Below are 25,113 nucleotides of genomic sequence, written 5' to 3' on the forward strand. Positions count from 1 at the left end.
AAATGATCTCAGATGAAGGTTGGAAATTGAAGGAGGAATAAAGAGCCCCAAAAATGGGAAATAAGGGAAAGTCAAAATAATAATAACAATGTCCTATGGGGTTAAAAACATACATAAATAAAACACTAAAAAACAATAGCACCTAAGACAAAAGAGCATAAATTGGAGCAAAAAGACTTCTAAGGCCTCTGCATCATCTGGGAAGAGTGTAAAAAGCCAATTGATGTTAGAATTTAAGTCAAGTGTGTATGTTTTAATCTCTAGAGTAACCACTAAAAGAAAAGGAAAAAAAATAGAGGAAAAATGGGATAATAAAATTTTCTTAATCAATAAAAATACAAGAAAGAAGATAAAGAGTAATGCAGAATAGGTAAGACAAAGAGAAAGCACAGTAAATGGTAGTTTTAAACCCAAATATATGCATAATTACATTAGATATAAATGGTCTAAATACTCCAATTAAAACATAAGGGTTATCAGATTGGATTTTTTTAAAAAACCTAACTATATGCCATATGCAAAGACACATATAAAACATAATGGATACAGAAAAGTTGAAAGTATAATGACGGAAAAAGAAATGCCATGCAAACATTATTGAAAGAATATAATGTGTCTCTACTAAGAGCAGACAAGTATTCTTTAAAGCAAAACACTTTACCAGAGTTTTAAAAAGATTCTTTTATAATGGTAAAAGGATCAATTTCCCAGGAATATATAAAAATTAGAAATCTGTATGCACCTAATATCATAAACTCAAAATATATAATGTAAAAATTTATAAAACTATATCAAAATATAAAATACAAACATGACAAAATTACAAGGAGAAACAGACATATCTACAGTCAAAACAGATTTTTATAACTCCTTTCAATAACTGATAGAACGAGCAGACCAAACACTGAGCAAGGCCAAATATTTTAAAATACAAATAATAACACTGACATAAAGGACGTACATAGAATGTGCTATCCAAAAACTGCAGAGTACAACTGTTTTAACACACATGAAACACAGAGTAGCCACATACTAGGTGATAAGGCAAGTATCAACACATTTTAAAGTGTCAATATCAGAATGTGTTCTCTAACAAAACAATTAATCCAAAACTCTATAGAACAAAGATAACTAGAAAAATCTTCAAGTTTGGAAATTAACAAATATACTTCTAAAGCAAAATGGAAATTAGAAAATGTTTTAAACTCAATAATAATGAAAATATTACATATTAAAACCTGAGGGATATGGCTAAAGCAATACTTAAATTAAAATGTACAACTTTAATCAATATTCTTGGGGGAAAAGGCAGGGTGAACATTAATGAACTAAAAACAACTATGCCAAGAACTTTTTAACAAAAAGGAAAACAAACACAGAAAAGGTAGAAGGATGAAAATAATAAAGATAAAAAGCAGAAATAAATGAAATAGAAAACAAACAACAGAAAAACCTACAAAGCTAAGAGTTAGCCAAAACACTTTTAAAAAAATTAAACCACTAACAATTATTACTAGGGAAAAAGGAGCAAGAGGATAAATATAAGCATTCTCAGTAATGAAAAAAGGAAAATCACCATACAGCTTAAATAGGTAAAAGAATATTAAGAACAAATTTCATGTACATGGGGGTCTCTTGGTGCTGACAGTGTTCTATGATATGAAGACCTGGTGATAATGAGACAGGTACTTACTCTATAATTCATTAAGGTGAATATTTATAATCTGGGCAATAAATAAGTAAACATATAAGAGAATGGATAAAATATATAAGGAAAATAGAAACAGAAAGCAAAAGTGGCCAAGACAAAGCAAAATTAATTCAATTGATATTAACTGCATGTTCACTATGAATCTCACTACACTAGGGGTCAGGACTACACAACAGTGAGACAAATATACTTCCTTCTCTCGTGAGCCTTAGAGGAGTCAGACATTAACCAATTAGTCATGCAAATAAGTTCCAAACCATAACAAGTCCTATGAAAAAAATAAAAACAAGATATTAGAATATAAAACAGGGAAACCTAATCTGTATTAGATGTCAAGGAAGACTTCTTATAGGAAGAGACATTGAAAAAAAGAGTCAGAAAATGAATGAATTAATAAGTGTAGCAGGAGGACAGCATTCCAGGAAAAGATAGAAGAGTATTTTGAATAGTTCATTATGATGAAACATGGTACATTCAAAGTCAGTAGGAAGGCCAGAATGAACAAAGCACATAAAATAAAGGTAAGAGTAGTAAGATAGGCAGGGGCCACAACAGGAATGATAAGGAGCATAGCAGCTGGCTGAATTTATCAGAATATGTTTTTAAAATCATCAGCAAGAAGGACTTATTCCAAAATATGGAGCATTAAGAAATTTGTTGTAAAATTATATCAAATGATCAAAAGAGAAGGATTTCAATAGAAAAAAACATTTTTATAAAACAGGGAACTATAACATGTTCAAGGAATCAGATTTTCTATGCATAGTCCCTCTCTGAAAGAGCTACCTGAGGATATACTCCAGCATCACAGAACACAGTTCAAGAAAAAGAAAACTGTGTGGAATATATAAAAGTATAATAAGTGAGGGCACAAATAAATTTATATTTAAATATAAATAATTGTTGATAGTTTAATTATTAAAATAAAGAAATGTTAAAATTCAATGCCTAAGATGGTAGGTACAGTACAAAAACAATAGTAACAAAAAAATCTGTATATAAGATTCAAACAATTAAATTAAAAAATAGGAGAGGTGGGCAGGAGAGAGGAAATAAAGAGCAGCTAAGTTGCTTACCTTCTTCAAGAGGGAAGCTCTAACAACTGTTAAACTCTAGACATTAGCATAAAGAATAGTATCAAGTTTGTTTAAAAATTAAGGACAACCATTACAAAAATAAGAAGCATATATAAAAATACCAGAATACCAAAAGAAAAAAAAGTCACAAAATAATCAATCCCAAGAAAAGCAAGTAAAGGAAAACAACAAAGCATGATAAACAGAAAATATAACATACGATTTCATAAATAACTTCAAACATATCATTATTCATAATAAATATTATCTATATACATTAACATGGAAACTTATTCAATACATCTACAAGAAGACCTTGAGACTTCAAACTAGCTCTCATCTTATGAAAAACCAGTAAGGATCTAAGGAATTTACTTGATATAATTAATGAGCTTTATTTAATAGGTATATATCTTAACTATCTATATATACTTATTCATATAATATAGACACCACATTTTGTGCTCTCTAGAGACTATGCATTTTCAAGTATCAATAAAATATTGATCAGACATTAAGTCACAAAAAATTCAGTATCTCTGCAAAAAGCAGTTAAATATATATCTTGATCTCTGACCACAATGCAGAGAAACTTGAAGTTAGAAACAACAAAAAGAGAATAAAAAAATAATATTAATTTAAATATTTTAAAATCAGAACAATCAGAACAGAGACACATACCCTGATTTTCTTGTTCTACAAAATGCTGAGTAAGAAACTTTTGTGTATTCTTAGTGAAAATCCTAAAATGGATTTTTATAAGGTCAGTTTATAGGTCTTTATGAAAGTATGGAAGGACTTATCAATAACAACATGGAACCACCACAACAAGCAAGTCCTTCACACCAATCTCTTTTCTTCCTTTAATAGGATTTGAAAATTGTACATAAGAAAAATTACATAGATGTACAGTATCTTAAAAGCAACAAAGCATTTGACAAAATTTTCCATATCATTCAGAAAAAGACCATAAAATGGCAATAACACAAGGGTAATGTAAAAAAAAAAATAGTGAACTAAGGATCTCCAAAAATTGTCTCCTCCATAACAGCAATAAGAAAACTGGCAAATATTGTCAGTACTAGCTTTTTTAAAACTCTGGAAATTAACCAAAGGCTTCCAGCAATCGGTGGGGGGTGGGGGGGATTTATTCAAGAAAAATATCTGAATCTCAGTAAGAACAGCAAGTTTTGTGATGTTTTAACTTGCCCCATTTCATGCTTGGTACTCACTTGTCCAACACACTTCTCTATGTTACCTATGCTAAAGCCCAGAAATAAAAAGCCCACACAAGCTGGAGAGAACACTCAATCAGGTTTTCAAAATAATTTCAATAGGCTAAAGTGGCAAGGTGCAAATTTAACAGAAATCACTGTACCCATTTAGGTCAGAAAATCAAAAGAAAAGTATGTGCTAGAACAGGCTCTAGATACAATACTGGGAACTGTTTGTGTGAAAAGAAATCTAGGAGGTTTTAATTGACCTTAAGATTCATATGACGCAACCAAATAACAAAATGGCTTTTGTAAAATGCCCACACTGTTCTATCAAGAAAATATAATGATTATAAACATATGTGCATTTAACAATATAGCCCCAATATATGAAGCAAAAATTGACAGAATGGAAGGGAGAAATACACAGTTCTACTATAATTGGAGACTTGAATACTCCACATTCAATAATGAATAGAACAACCAGACAGATCAATAAGAGAACAGATGATGTGAAGAATACTATAAACCAATTCCACCTAACATACATATAGAGGATACTCAACAACAGCAGAATATACATTGTTCTCAAGTGCACACAGTATGTTCTCCAGGACAGACCACATGCTAGGCCAGAAAACAAGTTTTACTAAATTTTAAAAGATTGAAATCACACAGAGTATCTTTTCTTACCACAATAGAATAAAATTAGAAATCAGTAATAGAATGAAAATGGGAAAACTCACAATTATGTGAAAATTAAACAGCACTCACTTAAACAACCATTGGGTCAAAGAAAAAAAATCACAAGGAAAATTAGAAAATATTTAAGACAAAAGAAGACAAAAGGAAAACATATCAAAACTTAACAGATGCAGTGAAAGCAGTGTTCAAAGAGAAATTTATGGCTATAAACACATTCTAAAAGAATAAAGATTACAAATCAATAACCTAACTGTATAACTTAAAGAACTAAAAAGGGAAAAGCAAACTAAGCCCATGCTAGCAGAAGGAAGGAAATAAAAAAAATTAGAGTTGAGATAAACAAAATAGAGACCAGAAAAACAACAGAGAAAATCAATGAAACTAAAAGTTGGTTCTTTGAAAAGATCAACAAAATTGAGAAACCTTTAAATACACTGACAAAGGAAAAAAGAGAGAAGACCCAAACTGGTAAAATAAGAAATGAAAGAGACAACATTACTGCAGACCTTAAAGAAATAAAAAGAATTATAAGAGAATGTTCTGAACAAATAGCATTGTTCATGTAGGTTATCCAGTTTGTTGGATACCTACATGACAAACTGGATAACCTTCACGAAATGGAAAAATTCCTAGCAACACACAAAGAAAGAAATAAAAAGAATTATAAGAGAATGTTCTGAACAAATAGCATTGTTCATGTAGGTTATCCAGTTTGTTGGATACCTACATGACAAACTGGATAACCTTCATGAAATGGAAAAATTCCTAGCAACACACAAACTACCCAAAACTAACTCAAGAAATAATAGAAAATCTGAATAGACCTATAACAAGTAAGGACATTGAATCAATAAACAAAAACTTCCCAACAAAGAAAAGGCCAGGACCAGATGGCTTCACTGGTGAATTCTATCAAACATTTAAAGAGGAATTAATACCAATACTTCTCAAATTCTTCCCCCTCTGAAAAAAAACTGAAGAGGAGGGAATAAATACCTCTTAATTCATTCTATGATGTAAACATTACCCTGACACCAAAACCAGACAAAGATTACAAGAAAAGAACACTACAGGCTAATATCTCTTATGAATATAGATGCAAAAATCCTCAACCAAATACTAGCAAATCAAATCCAGAAGCATATAAAAAGGATCATACAGCGTGACCAAGTGGGATTTATCCAAGGAATGTACGGGTGGTTCAACATATAAAAATCAATAAATGTAATACATTAACAGAATGAAGAAAAAAACACATGATCATCTCAGCTGACAAAGAAAAGTCATTCGATAAAATCCAACACCCTTTCATAATAAAAATGTCAGAAAATCAGGAACAGGAAACTTTCTCAACATGGTAAAGAGCATTTATGAAAAATACACAGCCAACATCATATTCAGTAGTGAAATATTGAAACTTATTCTCCTAAGATAAGAAACAAGACAACAACACCCACTTTCTCCACTTCTTTTCAACATAGTACTAGAAGTTCTACCCTAAGTATGAGACCAAAACCACAGGCAACAAAAGGAAAAATAGGTACTTCATTAAAATTACAACTTTTGTGCATCAAAAGACACTGACAAGAGACTGAAAAGACAACCCATAGAAAGCAAGAAAATATTTTCAAATTATATATCTGATAGGGGTTTAATATCCAGAATATATAAAGAACTCCTATAACTCAACAACAAAAAACCAAACAATCCAATTCAAAAATGAGCAAAAGACTTGAATAGACATTTCTCCAAAGAAGATATACAAATGCCAATAAGCACATGAAAAGATGTTCAACACCATTAGTCATTTAAGGAAATGCAAATCAAAACCACAGTGAGATAACATTTCTTAACTACAAAGATGTCTACATTTTCTTTTTAAAAGTAAAGCAACAAGTACAAGTAAAGATGCAGAGAAATTGTAACCCTCAATATACTGCTGGTGAGAATGCAAGATAGTGTAGATGTAGTGAACAACAGTTTGGCAGTTTCTCAAAAAGTTAAACAAAGAATTACAATATAACCCAGCAATTCCACTCTTGGGTATATAACCAAAAGGACTGAAAAAAAGAACTCAAACAGATACTTGTAAGCCAAGCTCATAGCAGCATTATTCATAATAGCCAAAAGACGGAAACAACCCAAGTGTCCATCAACAGATGAAGGGATAAAAAAATGTGATATAACTGAAATACTACAGGATATTATTCAGCCACAAAAATGAACGAAATTCTGACTACACACCACGACGTGAATAAACCTGGAAAATACTACAGTAAGAAAAAAAATCCAGACAGAAAAGGCCATGTACTACATGATTCCATTCATATGAAATATCCAAAATAGGCAAATCCATAAAGACAGCAGATTAGTGGTTGCCAGGCTAGGGAAATGGGGAATGACTACTTAATAGGTATAGGGTTTCCTCTTGGGGTGACAAAAAAAATGTTCTGGGGACTTCCCTGGCGGTCCAGTGGCTAAGACTCTGCGTTTCCACTACAAGGGGCATGAGTTTGATCCCTGGTTGGGGAACTAAGATCCCACATGCCACGTGGTGCAGCCAAAAAAAGAAAATAATAATAATAACAACAACAACATAGCAGGATCACAGGACTCTTGATACAGTGCTCCATTCATGAAGGCCAGCTTCCTTTTTAAAAAAAAATGTTCTGGAGCAAGGCAGTGGTGATGGTTGCACAATAGTGTGAAAATACTAAATGGTACTGAACTGTATATTTAAAATTGTTAAAATGGCAAATTTTATGTAATCTAGGTGATTCTTAAACAACACAGGTTTAAACTGCACATGTCTACTTATACATGGATTTTTTTCAATAGTAAATACTACAGTACTACACAATCTGAGGTTGGTTGAATCCACAGATGTGGAACCACGGATATGGAAGAACCACAGAGAGGGCCAACTCTAAGTTACACATGGATTTTCAACTGCGTGGAGGGTCAGTGCCTCTAACCTTAGCATCATTCAAGGGTCAAATATATATATTTTACCACAATTTTTAAAATAGTAAAAAAATATATATGTAAAACTTTGACGTCCAAAAAAAGCTAGTAAATCCTTCAGTACACTTATTCTACTGTTTTTCTCTTTTCTACTTTATTAATGTTTTTGTTTTTATTTACACTTATTCCTTCTTTATCGTTTCCCTTTATTCATTTTGTTATTCTTTTTCTAACTTTTTGAAATGAATACTGACTTTATTCTTTTGTTTTTAATGTATGTGTTTAAGGTTAAAAATGTTCCTCTAAGCACCCATTGTACAGAAGTTCCATGAATAATGTTTTCATTCATGTTATTTTTTAAATATTCTGCAATTCAGGTTCTGGTTTTCCTTAAGACTAAATTAATAAAAAGTCCACTGTCCAAATTACAAGAAGTGACCTTTGCTGACAAAACCAACAATTATTCTAGGTAATACATTTAAAGTACAGTGCTAAATAGACTAGATATATCCAGGAGAGAACAACCAGGAAGGTAAAGGATTGGAAAACACATCCAATAAGAGCAGGAAAAAGAATACAGTGATGCTTACTCTGGAGGAGAAAACAGCCCTAATTTCTAGTAGCCCAGACTTTTCTGGAATACTTGGAAGACTTCCACAAGCACCTTTTATGCTCTAGGTGCTGGAGATACATCACTGAACCAGATGTGACCCTGCCTCCAAGAAGACAGTCCTTAAATAAGTACAAAAATAAATGACTGATTACAAGGACCAACGCTGTGGAGGAGAAGCACAGGATGCTCAGAGAATACATAACAGGGAGGTCTACTGTGGTCTGGGGGTCAGGGAAGGCGTCCTTGAATCAACTTTAGAGCTGAAAGGGGCTGGAAAAGGAGACCAGGCTGGGCCAGGGGTCTCCCAGGCACAAGAAACAGCATGAGTAAAGGTCTTGAGGCAAAAAACGTTTGGATGCCTGAAAAGAGGCAGCAAGAGTGGTGCACAGAGAAGAAAAGGGAGAGCCATCTTAGCTGAGCCTGGAAAGGTAGGCAGGTTCAGATCATGTTAAGTATTTGGAATTTTTGCCCGAGAGCAATAGGAAGCCATTGAAGACTTCAGGAAGAAAGTGACATGTTCAGAATTACCTTTTCAAACAATCACTTTAGATACAGTATGAGAATAGAGAGTGGCAAAGAGGAAATGTTGGGAGTCCAGTTAAGAGGCTATTGTTTCTTCCAGAAGGGAGAGAGAGATGGCTTGGACTAGAATGGCAGTAGGGGAAATGGAGCTACCTAGGAAATGAAACTGATAGCTCTTGGTGACTGAATTCACAGCTCTTATCAACAGGTAGAAATTGCACAAGGCAGATCTTAGCTCACTGTAACAAGGCATTTTCCAACAGCTATGCCAAAATGGAAAAGGCTGCCCTTCAAGACAGAGCACCCTATTTCCTTTGAAAGTTTTCTAGGAGAAACGGGGTGATCATATGTGAAGGATGTATGTGCTGGTTGAGGAATCAGACTAGGTGACATCTAAGACAACCCAACCTCTAAGACTCTTTCCTTTTTTTTTTTTCTGGCCATGCCGCACAGCATGTGGGATCTTAGTTCCCCAACCAGAGATCGAACCCATGCCCCCTCCGGTGGAAGCACGGAGTCCTAACCACTGGACTGCCAGGGAAGTCCCTAAGACTCTTTTCTAAAATCAATAGAAATGTCAGGCCATCTGGACAACTCAATGTAAAACACCTAGGAAAGAAATAAATCATGTGTGTTTGTGTATGTATATGTATTGTCTCATATCTCGGTTTTCCTATCTATTCAAACTGAGTTTCTTCTAGAAAAGTACATGGATAAATGATTGTCGGTACTTTATAGCTTGTCATGCAGATGGTGAAAAAATTGTACTACTTCTCTCTTTCTGGTTCTTTGTATTCAAGTATTGATATAAAGCTTCAACTTATTTGTACATATCATCTTAATTTTAATAAAGATTAGAAACATGTAGAAAACAAACCTATGGTTACCAAAGGGGAAAGAGGGGGGAGGGATAAATTAGGAGTTTGGGATTAACATATACACGCTCTGGAGGAGTGTACACACTCTGGAGGACTATATAAAAAATAGATAACCAACAAGGAACTACTGTATAGCACAGAGAACTATACTCAATATTTTGTAATAACCTATAAGGGAAAAGAATCTGAAAAGAATATATATATATATGAATATATATATATATATATATATATATATATATGAATCACTGTGCTGTATGCCTGAAACTAACACAACATTGTAAATCAATTATACTTCAATAAAAATATAAAAAAAGAATCGTGAATGTTCTGTTAATATATTCTTTTCAGCCAAGTGTACAGACCTGTCTACTAGAATCTGGGATTATTTGCCTCACCCATGCGAAGCCTAGCTGTTTTGAGGACAAATCCATACAACCAAGGCACCATTGTCCAACAGGCACCACAGTATATGGCAGTAAAGAAAGAGTTTCAAGGACAAAATCCAAGGACAAATCCATACAACCAAGGCACCATTGTCCAACAGGCACCACAGTATATGGCAGTAAAGAAAGAGTTTCAAACACACCATCCTGCCAATTCCAATCATGACGGGATGCAAACACCATGCCAACCAAAACAAAACCAAAACAAAACAAAACAAAAAGCATGTGGAAAAATGCACAGAGACTCATAAATATGCTGAAAGAATGAAACGACACTGACCAAGAAATGTTACCAACTGCCCTCAAAACCAGTCTTCTCCTCAAGGCAAAAGCCTGAGTAAGGCCGACCAGCACCAAGGCCACTGAAATTGGCTCCTCCATCATAATTACTAGGTGGCAGAGCCATCACTATTTCTGAAGCAGCATGACTTAAAGCAGTGTTGAAAAACATCTACTCAGACAGACTCCAATGGAAGATTTCCCGTCCCAATTAACTCACTTCACAGGAACTCCTTCACAGGCCAACGCACAGGCTGGCCTGTGTCATCCCTGTCCTGAACAATACAACATACATAATTATGTTTCATGCTATAAGTATGAGGAAGCAGAAAGATTTTCCTGTTCCTTTTCTTGTTTTTGGTGTAATACCCACTGACCTATACCACCTGGGATTCTGTGTAAAGCACAGGTGCAAAAGAGTGCTAGAGCAGAAACACCACCTAGTAACAAAAGGAGGGAAGTTAAAAGGAAAACTACGGACATCTTATAATTTATCAAGAGATGAGTACCTCAGATGACCTCGTGTAAATCTTGGTTTTACCATCTGGTGGCTGTGAGCCTCAGTTTCTGAATCGTAAAATGGGGATACTACCAGTACGAATCCCATAGGAAGAACTAAATGAGGTAATGCACATGACGATTTACACAGTGTCTGGCACACAGGATATACTCATTAAACATTATTTTTACTGTTTTTACTATTATTAATAAGACTATTTTATACAAGAATCATAGGAAGTTACACTTCAAAAACCTCTTTATACATCAACCAGTATCAGAGATCAGATTTCTTCAAAAGATATACCAATTCATTAAGTCAAAAGCAAATGGGATTTGCACCAGCTTCCCAAAAAGTCAATACCATAGACATAGCCACACAAGAGTTGGAGAGCGGGGGGATAATAAAACATAGAAGTGCCTCAAGATTTCAAAGACTTTGGAATCACTGATAACCAAGACAAGAAAACAATCTGTGACAATCCTACATGGTACTAAAATATACATCAATTTTGGAGAGAAAATTAGGTCAATAATTTGAAGAAGATCCATTATGTTTTTACATCCCAAAGGCAGCCATTGTGTGGTTCCTTTCCCCTTTCTATTAACTGCAAGACCCTTACCAAAGTCTGTTCCACAAACCACCATGTGTACCATATTCTTCAAAGTGAACGTGGTTTTAGGTGGCAATGCAGACAAGTAAACACAGCAATGTAAATATCAGGACACTAAAATGCTACCCATTCACTTTTTAATGCCAAAGGAGTTTGGGATTCCATGAGTTGATCTGACTTGCAACAGTTCATAAATGAGTCTGGATTTCCAGGAAAAGTTTAGATATCAAGTGCTCCCCATAATGTCAAGGCCTGTGATGTCAGTCGGTGAGGCAGGTCCTAACCCCATTCTCCATCAACAAGAGAATTAAACAAGACTCAAGGCTGTGCTGAGCCTCACTGGCCTCCTTTACTAAGTCTTGCGTAAGAAAGCGATAATGACATCAAGATTTCCAAGGCGACTCTCCAGAAGAGTCTAGGACGATATCATCTCTGTCTCATGGATGACACACTCAGATTTTAGTGAAGACAAACAGCCACTTTTAGCATCTCAAGCACTTGTCTCCTTCAAAAGAGTAAAAGAGTCCCTCAATTCTGATCACTTGTTGGAGATGTTAGTGAAAGACTGAGCAGAGGAATTCAAAAATCTCATCCAACTCCAAGATTCAATAATCCTTTGACTACAAGACTGTATTAGCTTTACTGATAACATAAAGCCGAATGCTGTCAGTGAGTTTTGCTTATGAGAAACCAAAATTATTATTAATTGAACAATAAAGACATAGAAAATAGACTCAAGACTTAGACACCCTTAGGAAAACTGAAAGATTGAAAATGACTTCAAGCTTCCTACAAAACAGACTGTAGAAATATCTGAGACAATTTCAACTTTCATGTAAATGAAAGACCGGGACAGATTAATTCTTTCATTAGATTGTTTTCTGAGTCTTGCACTGTGCTAGGTGCTAACGATGGAACAAGTCAGAGGGAATCCCTGCCCTCTCAAAACTTACAACGCAGTGGGAGACTCAGAAAATAAGTTAACAAATTACCACCTATTAACGTCAGTGCTGTGATGAGAGATAAACAGGGTTCTACAGGAGCCCAAAGAAAACCCTTGATGAGTCGGGCAAGTTTTGCCAAGAGCAACATCTCAGCTGAGACCTAAAGGTTGAGCAAGAATTAAGGAAGCAAAATTGTGGCAGGGTTGGTAATGAAGAGCGCCCAGTCACTTGGGAGGGTGTGATTAAAGGACAGTACCTGGAACACCCAAGAACTGAGAGCAGAGCTCTCTGGATGGAATATATGCTGTAACTGGAGAACTAGCAGAAGACAAGAAGGGGCCAAATCACAAAGAGCCTATACATCACTTAAAGATACTTCATCCGGAGAGACATTGTAAAATGGGGATTTTAGAAAGACCTTTGGGTTTCCCTGGTGGCGCAGTGGTTAAGAATTCGCCTGCCAATGCAGGGGACATGGGTTCGAGCCCTGGTCCGGGAAGATCCCACATGCTGCAGAGCAACTAAGCCCGTGCGCCACAACTACTGAGCCTGCATCTAGAGCCTGCGAGCCACAACTACTGAGCCCTCATGCCACAACTGCTGAAGCCTGTGCACCTAGAGCCCATGCACCCCAACGAAGAGTAGCCCCTGCTCGCTGCAACTAGAGAAAGCCCACACGCAGCAATGAAGACCCAACACAGCCAAAAAATAAATAAATAAAATAAATAAATCTATCAAAAAAAAAAACCCTTTAAAATAAAAAGAAAGAAAGACCTTTGTGAGCGCAGTATGGAGAAAAGTTGAACTAGATGCATAGATATCAGCTGAGAGGTAGCAGAGTGACTGAAACAATGGGAGTTGTCTCCTGAATTAAAGTGGTGAGAGTGAATATGAAGAGAAAAGGACGGGCTCAAGAAATATTCAGGATGCGGCTTCAACAGAACATACATGATGACTGGGCAAAACAAAGGAGGCCATATTTCTAGCTATGGAACAGGTGGATGGAGGTACTATTGAGGCTAGGAACAACAAAAGGAAAAGCACGTCTTACATAGGTTGAACATAAGTTCAATTTTGGATATATTGAGTTTAAAGAGCCCAAGAGGGTTAGATGGATATCATCTCTGGAGCTCAGGGAAAAAAACAAAAACAAAAAAACAAGCAAAGTGTCAGGGACTTGGGCATCACCCATATAGTCACTGTAGCACAATGAGAGAACAGAAGAACCCTGGGTCAACACTATTAAAGAGCTCCAAGTTTAAGGAACAGGCAGCACAAGATGAGGACATAAAGGCAACTGAGGAGTGGGAGAGCCTGTCAAGGAAAATGTCTCAAGAATAAGGGGTGGAGACCCAAAAGAAATGACGGCCTGTGAAATATCTCCCCGCACGTGGTCCTACGCTGCACGCTGTATGGAGAGATAAGGAATCACAAGCACGATCCCAACACATGGCCAGTGTGTCAGTACTCAAGACCTGGGCTGCCCCAAGAAGCTGTCAAATGACAAATGATGTCTTTGGGAGGAACCAATAACCTAAAATACAACCTAGGTGACAGACATGTATTCTGGTGGATCCAGGGCAGACAGATTCACCGATCAGTGAACAGCAAGAACTGATGGTACTGGATAATGTGATACTCCACCCAGGTCCCCTTTCCAGGGTCGATGTGCCCATCCCCTCAATTCTACGAATATCCGTGCTGCTAAAGACTCACGGATGTGCCCCTCGAAGGGAACTGCCCTCCACCACAGGCAGCTGCCCTGCCCAAGAATACATTCCCCCCACCGCCGCCAAGGGGCAGCCTACCAGCAACAGCTGGCTGACTTAGGGATACGAAAGTCCAGTTCCCTGGCCTCAATACGGTACGTTTCTGAAGAGCCATCCCAGCTCCCAAGCCTTCCTGAGGATCCGCTGAGACCTCAGTTGTAACCTCACTGCTGGTCTGCTTCACCATCTGTCCCATCCTGCATTCCTCCCTTCCTTACAGGTGTGTCTCCCAAGAGCATCCTTCAGTAAACCCTCTGGATACAATTCTCCAGTTCAGAGTCCAGTTCTAGGCAGACCAACCTAAAACGGATGGTGCGTATCAAACTGGGCCACAACACTGAGGCTTGAGTAGAGAGGCAGAGCTGCCCATGGCAGAGGTGGTTGCATACTGGAGGGCGGTCTTTGTGTGTGTCAGCGTGAGAGGGGCTCTGTCACATGCAGCACTTAACAGAGAATGGCCACTCTCAATCCAGTTGTCACCCACAATGAAGGACAATGACTTGAATGCCTGAATTCACCTTGAGGGACTTTTGTTACCTAATAAACCTATATAAGATCTGGTGGAAGGCAAAATGGAAACTTGAATTTCAAGGACAATCTGAAGTAATCTTAGAAAAGGGAGAGAGGAAATAATAAAGGATGTTCACTCAAGAGAAAGCCGAGGTGGCCGAGAAGCATAGGTTTTGAATATTTTCAATGACTCATTCAACAAATATTTATTGAAAGATTACTATGTGCCCAAAAAAGTGCCAAGAGTCGAGAATACAATCATGGAAAATACAGACATGGCCCCTGCCCTCACAGAGCTTAGAATCCAGCAGAAAATTCTGGAGTTCGGGAGTGGAACCCTTTTCCCCCATCAAAATGGTTCCAGGAAACCTAACACATAAAATCAGATACATGTGATAACTTCTTAGTGGAGATCTCTTCTGTAAGTATAACATGACACTTTCTTATCGCTGAGTTAACTCGTGAGAGCGATAAAGCCTATTCTGATTAAGAGCAAAGTTTTTAAATGAGGTCTGAGGATGTTACTGTCTTCCTATGACAGCCTCGGCAATTTATTTCCGCATGTGGTTTGCTTGTCCATAAGAAAACAATCTCTGATTTGCTACAAAAACCAGCTGCAAGTGGTATCAGATTTGGTTCGGTTTCATCATCTCGCCTTGCAATCTCAGGGTGTCCTTCACTCTAACTGATCCTGAAGTCAGATGTTTGTTTCATGGTTGAACCTTTAACATACAACTGCTCACATTCTTCCTCTCAAATTTAAAAGTCAGGGCAGAAGGACCCAGAACTCTCAATAAACCCCCCCCCCACCACCACCTTGTATACAATTTAAAGAGACAAAGCTTTAGACATTCAGTTATTGCCACACACTGATTATTACACCAGGTCTAGAATATTCACCACCGCACCACCTGAACCTTGAGAGGTATTTAATGGAGTGAGGTGCATTGTGCTACGAAGCGTGTTTGCTTGTACACTTTCACGTGAGGAGATATGAACAGGCCTAACAATTTTTAAGAACGTTGCAGACCTACAATGTTGCTAATACAGTGCATTTACTGGAAGTTCAAGTTATATGTCCAGAGATGGCAAGAAAAGCTGTATTCTGAGGTCTGCTCGCAAAAAAGAGTTGAGCTGGCTGCCCCTTTTAACATACTAAAAACACTGCCTTGTGTTAAAAATGTGGTATATAAGCATATGTGGGCGTTAGGTTTTTTTTCACGATCACATTCTGAACAGCAGTTTAAAAGACGTTTGTGGCTGCAGCCCCACCATCTAGCATAGTTCTAGGCACGCAGTTACCAAACAATAAATATCTGATTGGTGGATTACTGAACAAAAATAACTATTTTTAAATAAAATTCAAATCCAGCATTTATATAAGATCCATGGTTTATGAGCAAGAGCCCTTGAGATACAATTTTTAAACACTAGACTCAAAGACAAGGAAATGAAAATCAAAGAGGAAAATTCCCTGATCACGAATCTGAGAGTAGGGTGGTGGCCCCTCGGCGGGGGGAACTCCTGGTGTGGCAGAGTGTGGCCCAGGGCCCCAGTCCCGCATACATGTCCCTCCAGTCTCCACAATGATGCTTCTGTAAGTCACTTAGAAAGCAATGTGGTGATGGATCAACGCTGGGGGGATTCCGGGAGAGACGGGATGACTGGAGTGAACGAAGAATAATTTTTTTTTTTACTATTTAACATTTTATTGATAAAAATATCTATGATTATAAATTGCATTAGGTTTTCTATTATAAAACACATGGTTAAGAGAAAGCAGGACATAAAATGACAAACTTAAGGCTCTCCCAGGCTTCCCAGGAACCCGATCACAGCTTTATATAGGCCTGGTCAACAGATGGGCATTTCACCAGAGTGATAGGACCTTTGGAGGCATCTGCTTCCACCCAGGGGCGCAGGCTAACTGGGCAATGTCAGAGGGAGACAATTAGCTGGGAGGAGGGACAAGAGGCATGGATCAGGACCCAGAGGAGCTATTCCACAACCCCCATCACTCACTCAACTATCAGAGCAGAGGCTAACTCAAGGCTGGGGCGAATTTCAGACCCACAGGAGGCCTCCCCAGGGGTCCAACACCACCTCTGCCTGCCATCCCGAGCATGGCTTCCAGGGAACGACTCCAAAACACAAAGACATGGCAGGATTCTTGGAGCTCTGAGCTTGCCCGTCTTCACACCTACATAAAAACAAGATGATGACAGGTGCCAAGAAGTACGGTGTTTATGTGAAGGAGTAACAAGACTCAATCAGAAGGAGGAATTTCAAAGATAGAAGAGCTCTCATTTCACGGCAGAAGCCATCAAGGTTCAAAAAGACTGAAAGATCTAGCTGCACAGTGTTACCAACCGGTGGCACGTGGACGAGTACACGGACCGTATCAGTCAGGGTTCACTCAGAGAAGCTGAACCACTAGGAAGTATACATGAAGAGATCTAACAAGGAACTGGCTTATGTGGTTGTGGAACTGGCTAGGGAAGTCTGAAGCCCATAAGGCAGGTCATTAGGAAGGGAAACCTGGAACTCTTCCAGGCTGAAGCTGCTGTCCACAGATGGAATTTCTTCTTCTTCAGGTAAGCCTCCGTTCTTTTCGTAAGGCTTTTCAACTGACGGAATCAGGTCCACCCAGATTATCTAGAATAAGCTCCCTTAAAGTCAACTGATTATGGACCTTAATCACATCTACAAAATAACCTCAGAGCAACACCTATTTTAGTGTTTGACTGAATAACTGACACATAAAACACCATCACATTCATTTATCAATAGCACCCCAGTGATCTCTCCTCTCAGAGAATTGCTAGTGCAACAAACCCATTAATGAAGAACTTTATCTCCCGGTACTCAATATATCAAGACCTTTTCCTTGATTAAATTTTATTTTGAAAGGTTCTGGGTGACAATATTAAACATGCCCTACTTTTTTTCTCCAGCTAAAATTACTGAAGACATTGGACCCAACTGTCATAGTTCAGCAGGAGAGAGGTTTGTAGAATTCATGGAAAATCACTTCTTCTAAGAATGTAAGTCCAACAGCCCAAAGTGCATATCCCAATTTTTTGTTATCCAAGTCATCCAAAGTAGCAGAGCATGTGTAGAACTAGGAGAATGGAGATGGCTGATCCATTCTCCCAGTTCACCCCTCGATACCACACTCACTCTCTCCTCACTATCAAACTCAAGATTCTTTTTTTTTAATTGAAGACTAGTTGATTTACAATGTTGTATTCGTTTCTGGTGTGCAGCACAGTGATATATTCTTTTTCAGATTATTTTCCATACAGTTTATCATAAGATATTGTAGACAGTTCCCTGTGTTATACAGTAGGACCTTGTTGCTTATCTATTTTATATATAGTAGTGTGTATCTGCTAATCCCAACCTCCTTACTTATTTCTCCCCCACCTCTTCCTTTTGGTAGCCATAAGTTTGTTTTCTATGACTGAGTCTGTTTCTGTTTTGTAAATAAGTTCATTAGTACAACTTTTTTAGACTCCACATATAAGCAATATCATATGATATGTCTTCCTCTGTCTGACTTACTTCACTTAGTATGATAACCTCTAGGTCCATCCACGTTGCTGCAAATGGCATTATTTCATTCTTTTTTATGGCTGTCACACTCAAGACTCTTAAAAGTGTTACCCATGTAAGATGTCTCTACATCCACATTTCCCCCCCCACACACACACACACCCCGTTCACTGTCACACTGCAATCAAGTCCTCCCACCAGCACACTCTATGGAATAGATGCCCCTTAAGGTTACCAATGACTTATTGGTTATTACACCCAAAAGACCCTGTTGACCCTTCTTTCATGAAATGCATTTTCCACTGCCTTCCATAACAGCAAAGCCTCTTGTTTTTCCTTCTACCTCTCTTGCTATTCCTTGTAAATCTGATCTTCTTTCTCTTCTTCCATCCTGTAAATGTCCACTTTCTCCAGTCCTACTCCATTGGACCCTCCTTGTGTTTATACCCTGTCCTTTGGCTTTCATTATAATCTATACACTAATGATTTCCAATCTCTATCTCCATGACAGATAATGCTTTTGAGTCTCAGGCTCACATGACCTACTGCTATGAACATCTATACCTGGATGTCCCACAAACACTCTGAACTCATTGTCCCTTCCACCGTCCCCACTTCCTCCACTCAATGCTTCTTCCTCGGGTCTCTACCTCCATAACTGATTCCACCATCCACCTAATGGACCAAAACAGAAACCACGAAGTTATCCCACAACTCCTGCCTTTCCCTCAATCCCTACATACTGTCAGTCAAGTCTTACTTGAGCAGGGAAGAGGAGAGTACAGCTGAAAATCACATTTTCCAGCCTCCTTTGCAGCTAGGTGTGACCATATAATTATTCAGGCCAATGAGATGAAAGCAGGATTGCATGGAACTTCCAGCAGCTGTTTATAGAGGATGACTCAACTTTTGCCCCTCCCTCCCTCCCTCCTGTTTCCTCCAATCTCTTACACAAAAGATGGCTAGAGCTCCATGGCCACCTTAGATCACCTCTTACACAAAAGATGGCTAGAGTTCCATGGCCACCTTAGATCAAGCAGTGACCTTAAGGGTAGAAGCCACAGCTGAAGATGAAAGAGACAGAAGGAGCCTGATACCCTGAGAAGTTCATGGAGCATCACACTAACCCTGGACTGCCTAACTCCAAGTGTATTTCGTGTAAGAAAATAAACCTTGTTTAAGCCACTGTTACTGTACATTTTCTATTATAAGCAGCCAAACAAAATCCTGACTGGTATACCAAATTATGTCGATTCTTCTTAAATCTTTCAATTCCAACCATTTCTCTCCATCTCTACTACCACTCCTTTGGTTCAAGTCACCAATGTCAGTTGTTTCAATTACTGAAAGAGCATATTAACTGGTCACCATATTTGTAGTCTTCCTCCAAACTAATCCACTGTCCATTTCTGAGGGGCAATCTAAGATTATGTATTAATAGTGTTAAAAATGTTAGCATCCTTCAACCTAGAAATTTCACTTCTCAGAATTTATCCTCAGGAAAATAATAAGATAGGAAGACAAGTAATTATGCTCATGGAGGTTAATAACAGCAATATTTAAATGGTTTATAAATGGAAAAAAAAATCTAGATGTCCAACAACAGGGGATCAGTTATACACAAAATAGTGCATCTATTCAAGTGAAAATTGGCCTGTCATTAAAAATCACGATATAGAGTAATATTTTAAGATAGAAGGAAATGCTCATTTTATATATATATGTATATATATATATAAAAGGGTTATAAAACAATATGTACCCTATGTTCCAATTTGATATTTTAATTACATAAATACGTATAGAAAGTAATTTCACTCTTATATTTGTATCTACACCAAGAAAGCTATCATTTTAATTAATTCAGATATCACATTAGTATTTAATAAACATCAAGTGTACGCTAAATGTATAATAATAGTTATCTTAGGTATTATAATTTTTTTCTTTATGCTTGTATTTTTCCAAGATGCAACAATAAACATAAATTGCTTTCAAAAACAGAAAAGATAAATATTCTCAATAAGTCCTGCAAACCTGATCATGCTCATTTCCTAGTTCAAAGTTCTCCACAGTCATCACTTCCTCTGGAAAGCCTTCTCTCATTCCCCCAAGGCTGGTCCTCCCATGGTCCTAGAGAACCCCATCTTGCCCTGTACTAACACTCTTCCCACCGCACTGCAAACTGCCTATTTTCTTAACTATGTCTTGCACTAGACCATAGGTCCAGGGAGCACAATCTCATGTTTCCCTAGTATAGTGCCTGGGATATATTTGGTGTTCTATTTATGTGAAATGAGCAAATGAACGATGGTGTTATGAACCATCAGCCACATGTACACCTCTTTTCACCATCCAAGAGATGCCGAAGGACCCACATCTTTGGAAACTAAATGTGTCTCCAATACTTAAGATCTTTGCTAGTTACCATGCCTGAACCATCCCTTATCAATTGATCAGGCTGCAAGAAGCCGTATAAACTCCTTTCAAGGACAGTTTAAGCCCCTGAAGAAATGATCTTATGTGATGAGGAATGACTTCACATAAAAGTCTGTACTACTTGAAAACAAGCTGCTATCTACCCACATGGGATAATATAAAATAACTTTCAAAAGCTGGGAGAATCATACACCAATTCAATATTCCTCAGGTGCCTACCATGTGCCAAGAAATCAATTCAACTCATCCGATATATTTTCTTTGATGATATTTGCCTCTGCAAATACTGGTACAGAGATTCAAGAAGTTTTATCACTGACCATTTGTTCTGTGACTACACATTTCACCTCAGGCACGAGTGGTCAGTAGGAGAATATGCCAGTATAACAAGTTGCGTTGATTCTTATGCGATTTTCATAGTTTGTTAATACTTTTAAGCAATCATAGGAAAGAGCTCTCACAAGGAAAGAGAAAGACAAAGATGTTTGAAGACCTTACAACAAAGCTGGAAACGCACTCAAGTGCCTTCCTTTAATATGAGTAGGGGCTGACCGTGGCATCAAGCACTACGACCTTTCCACCACCTTAACTTGCCCAGCAATGCTGCAAATTACAGATGAAGAAGCTACAGAAAGATTCCTCTCTATACAGATGAGTGCAGAGGGCTACGCTCTGGGCCAGATTTAATTTCAGTGAAAATGGTCTCTATTAGAAGAGAATGACGTCTGTGATCTACAGAGAGAAGAAAGAAGCACAAGCCCAATTTGAAGGCTGTAAAGGATGGACTGACCTGGTGAGGGCAAACACCAGCCAGGTGGAGATTTAACTGAGCTGCATTTTTATTAGATTTGATTTTGTTTTTGTTCCTGGTTACGAAGTTCCAAATGTTTCCAGCAGTCGGCCTCAATCCTGTTTTTCCCATAAGCCTGTTATTTTCAGTGCGTGATTTTGCAGGACGCAGGGTGCGTATGTAGCGCTATAGCGGAGACACCAGTGTTCATCACTGCAGCAGCATCGATTTTTAACTAGAGCAAATTTCTCTCAACAAAACTAAAATCCTATTATTATTGTTATTTATTTTATTTGGAATGAAATGAAATCAGTATTTTTTAATATATATACACATTATTATGCACGTATTATATAAACATATATGTGTATATATTATATATGTATGATATAAACACATACGTATTAGATATGGATACATGCATGCATATCAATCCCCCCCCACCAAAAAAAACCACATGGCACATTTGATCCTTTTAAGATAGAACTTTGGGAAATATAAATCAACAGAACGTTGACAAACATCAGGAACTGCCACTGCTAAGTCCATCTCGATAAATTTCAACTTGGCCGCTACTGACCTTCTCTATAGACATACAGCATTCTCTTTGAACATTTTTGCCAACAAAGTGGAGACCTCTCCCATAATGTCAGCTAATTACACGAGAGAGAGTATAAAATACCACCCAAAAGCCACATGGAAAGCCACATGGTTGAAGCTTAGATGCATTCAATGAACGCATCTTTTAGTGAGTAACTGTCTAGCTCTGTGGAAGGCGACTCAGTCAAACTTCCTTTCAGAGAGAACTGAGAGCCACCCCTACACATGGTATTACCACCACGGAGAGACCACAAGCCAGGGAAGAAAAGAGAAGAGAGAGTAGCGCTCAACACAAGCATAACAAGGTCAGCCAAGGTACTTTATCTGTACTTAAGTCAGTCTTCTGTTCAGTGATTCAGTGAACAAGTATTTGCATGTGCAAGGACACAGAGATGGACAAGACAACTGGGCTCCTTATTCCACTGATTATGTCTTCCTGATATCCAAGCATCTTAGCGAATGTTGACGAGCATCCTGGGGCTACAAACTCTAATGCCTACTGGAGCCAGATAAGTAATTTAAGAGTGAAGCAGAAAGGGTACCTGGTAAGAGGGAGCACTGGGACAATTATAAAGTAGGCATCACATGCCCCATCTAAAGGCATTCAAATCCAGTTCTCTTATCTACCATCAAGGTAAGGCAAAACACACAGATAGCCTAGACGTGGCTCACAGATTACCATTTTATGACTCTTACGTTTAGCAAAATGTAGACCAGGGCATCTGGATAAGGAATTTCATTTTGCATCTAGATTATCTGATTTTAAAATGCTCAACCCATATTTAAGATCACCTTCCTATAGGTGATGGCTATAATATACCGGACGATGATGAGAACTCTGCTATAAGAGAAATAATCTATCAAGAACCAAAATTTTGGAAACTGAGCTTGATTCCATATTTCTTCATTATGACTGAAGAGTGCCATTACATAAACAAAGTTTTCATTTGTTGGTGTCTTTAAAATTACCACCTATTCCTTAAAAGACGCTATTCAGGGAAGGTTTACTCTTTACAATTTCATTGTCTGAAGCACCAAAGAGAAGTTGAAGAATCTCTACAATCCAAATCACATCTTCACCATAAAAGGTCAAGGATAGTGTCAGCAGACACACAGGTGAAATAAATCAATTACAAATGTAATAGTTCTTGCCCACTCAAAATGTGGGTTCTTGGTCAGAGGTTACAAGAAGCCATTTTATATACCCTTGAGTATAACACTTAATTAAAGTAATATCATAATTGAGAATGGTATCAGTTTTCCTCTTTTTGTTTTCTTTAAAGGTCAATCAATATACTGGATATTCCAAGATTTGTCCTTAAATCAACATCCTATTTTTTACACACACAACAGTTTTACAGTCACAAATATATATGCTAATGTACAGTTAGCACTTCTTAATTGTTTTTAAAGCTAAATTTGGTCAACAAATTAAATTCCTCAGTATGTGTTATGTAATGTAGACACAGGCTATAAAAATGTTGACATTGGTTATATACTCGTAATGCAATTTAGCCCTTTTAGTAATGACTGTGCAAATAATCAGCCACAGGAAAACTATTTTACATCTAGTACAATTACCTACTATCACAGAAGTAATTATTATTATTGTCTTGTTTACTGAACTTCAATAAGAACTCGGTGAGGTGCTAAGATACTTCCAAGGCCGGTGTGAAAACTCCCCTCTTAACAGACTCAACTGGCAACTGTAATTACCAATGTTAAGGAGAGCATTTCAGATGATCATTAAACAAGAAATTATCCCCAGAAGGTTTATAAGTTCCAAACTTTAAATGGAGAAATACTGACAGCTCCTAACGTGTCCTCTTAATTCCCTCTTGATGCAGCTTTTCACCAGGCAAGGTCAGCAGCTCTAAGATGTCTCAAGATCAATGGGTAGAAAAATCCATACTCCCAGCGAGATGAACTTTGCCCCTGAACAATATCTACTTTTGGCCAATGTCCTAATAGTGCTGGTTATACTTCGGGAAGCTCAATCAAACATCCCATTTTACTGTGCTTCAACTTTCTTGATTTCAGAAATTGCTCCACCATCTTAAAATAGGCAAAAGTGCTTGGATGACCTATTGGGCACAATCTGCCAAAGTTCTCCACCAGGTCTCTACCCAACTTCATCTCCTCTGTCAGCACAGGGATGAGGAAGGCAGTAGGGTAGAGAAGAGGTCAACTTGCATCATTCTTTCAAGGAACCCAGGAACATCTTAGCTGGATGGCTGGGCCCCAGCAAATACCATGGGGTTTCAGTCTATATGTCACCAGTACTGTGGTCATCTGAATGCTTGACTGGGGCTGGAGGTTCTGCTTCCAAGGTGGCTCACAAACACAAGCTTGCTAAGCTAGTGCTGGTTGTTGGCAGGAGGTCTCAACTCCTCACCACACGGACCTCTCCATAGGACTGGAGTGTCCTCTCATGACACCTGAGCCCACTAGTGGTCCATGACTGCGCCTCACCAAGTCCAGAATCATCCAAAAGACCCTGGTCGCACAGGAAGCTGAGATGCTACCTTGCCTGTCCCTCCACTCTTCCTCTCTCACACCCACCAGCAAACCCACCATCTGAAAAAGCTTCAGCTGTCCAGAAAGCCCAGAGGAAAAAGCTCACTGTGGGTGAATCACCCTTGTGGTCTCCTACCCAGAAGGCTAATTCCACCCCTTGGGGTGCTCATCTCAATTTAACCAAAAGCCTTGAGAACCAGGGCTAGTGTTAATAGATTTATGTGCAGGGGAGTCCAGGTCCAGGCTGAACTCTGTCTTGCTTCTTGGAGAATCAGCAGGCCTTCGGATTGAAGATGGAAGGTCTCTTAGCCTGAACTTTCTCTTGGGGCCAACAGCTCTTTTGGGCATTCTCCCCAGGGAAAGGGGGTTGCTTCTTGTTTTGTCCACTTGTCGGGAATCCAAAAGCAGTAACTTGTGTCCAGAGCTAGTAAAACCTAGCTCCCAGAGACCATGGCTATTTCTCCACTGT

The 25,113-nt window shown here is 38.1% G+C and overlaps 1 protein-coding gene across 3 annotated transcripts in view; it reads right to left on the reverse strand.

Annotated features, from left to right (window-relative positions):
• CDYL2 (chromodomain Y like 2) overlaps window positions 1–25,113 on the reverse strand; it is a 177,781-nt gene that overhangs the window by 151,493 nt on the left and 1,175 nt on the right. The window lies entirely within an intron of this gene.

Source organism: Balaenoptera musculus, chromosome 19 (genome assembly GCF_009873245.2).
Source record: "Balaenoptera musculus isolate JJ_BM4_2016_0621 chromosome 19, mBalMus1.pri.v3, whole genome shotgun sequence".
NCBI classification, from domain to species: domain Eukaryota; kingdom Metazoa; phylum Chordata; class Mammalia; order Artiodactyla; family Balaenopteridae; genus Balaenoptera; species Balaenoptera musculus.